Source organism: Aplysia californica, unplaced genomic scaffold (genome assembly GCF_000002075.1).
Source record: "Aplysia californica isolate F4 #8 unplaced genomic scaffold, AplCal3.0 scaffold00827, whole genome shotgun sequence".
Taxonomy (NCBI): domain Eukaryota; kingdom Metazoa; phylum Mollusca; class Gastropoda; order Aplysiida; family Aplysiidae; genus Aplysia; species Aplysia californica.
This window is the reverse complement of record NW_004798097.1, coordinates 87,564-88,804: the sequence shown is the minus strand read 5'-3', so window position 1 is coordinate 88,804 and position 1,241 is coordinate 87,564. Positions and strand designations below refer to the sequence as shown.

Sequence of the window (1,241 nt, the reverse complement as noted above, 5' to 3'; positions counted from 1 at the left end):
GGGGGGGGGGGGCAGGGGGGATTGTTAGTTCGACTTAAAGAGAAGCTCATTTACACAATACATATATTTACGAAAACGTTCAACAAAGGAAGACAGGATACTTCGAGCAAAAGCAACAGAAAGGAGGTCTTTTCCAAAAACGTCTGTTTCGACAGACGAGACAACCTTTCAAAAAATAAACACAGGAAATCCCAGGTAAATGAAACAATTGTTAATGACAATGGTTTTGTACCATAAGACTGTCTTGTAGAACAAATTTTAATGAATACTTTCCAAAGCAGGGCGAATCATACACAGACTAGAAGAATCGCGCACAATGGTAAAAGACTGCCCGATTTTTTAAAAGATGCACGGACGGCTAATTGGTTCGAATTGTCTCTACGATTTATTGCTTGTGATTAAAGACCAAGGAAAAATGTGAGAAGAACTGTTTCCATATTTACACGGCTTGTTCTTGTAGTCCAACCACACATATCGTCATTCAATCCCTCTCTGAGATCAATATCCTAAAGGTTCAAATCTGAATCGGTCACAATAATCGTTTACCTTTCATTGGAGAAAAGGGAATGAGTAGAAAATCAGTTGGCCTTTTTCATTTTAGTAACTCGAGAGTCACATTCTGATTCTAGAGTCTCATCTGACCACGAAGCCCCGATGGCTTGAGAGACAAAAGTACAGAAATATGATATCATACCTGGGTAAGTAAAGCTTTTTTCTGATTTTGTCTCTCTAGCCTTTAGGCCAGATTTTTCCACTTTGAAAATCTACCCACACCCACCAACCCCGCCTTTAAATATGAGTAAAAAGAAGCGTATAGACACAAGTAAGGCCATTTAGTGCTGGAAAAAAGTAAAACAGACAGAACAAATCACTAGAGAAAGTAAAGAAGTACGTAGGACCAACCAGTGGCGCCATGCAACCACCCGCACCCCCCTTTTTAAGACAATACCAAGAGCTTCCCATGCTATAAAATAAAAAGCAAAGACAAAATTAAGAATAATTTGATTATCGTCGTCCAAGCGTAGAGTGGCTAGAGGCGGGCCTTTTCTCATGTGACTACTCAGATCCAGCTGACTTAATCGACAAAATCAGAAGAAAACATAACTTGCATGTAAAAAAAAAAAATCATAGTCAATTCAACCAATTCGCTCACGTTGTTCCATGTGTACAAACATTGATATATTTGAGGCTACTGTCTCTACCTACACCCCTCTCTCTTTCTCTCTTTCTCTCTCTCTCTC

At 39.3% G+C, this 1,241-nt stretch overlaps 1 protein-coding gene across 1 annotated transcript in view; it reads right to left on the bottom strand.

Annotated features, from left to right (window-relative positions):
* The window catches only part of ENPP (enterin precursor protein), a gene marked incomplete at its 5' end in the record, with an annotated part of 16,706 nt that overhangs the window by 3,504 nt on the left and 11,961 nt on the right, over positions 1–1,241 (bottom strand).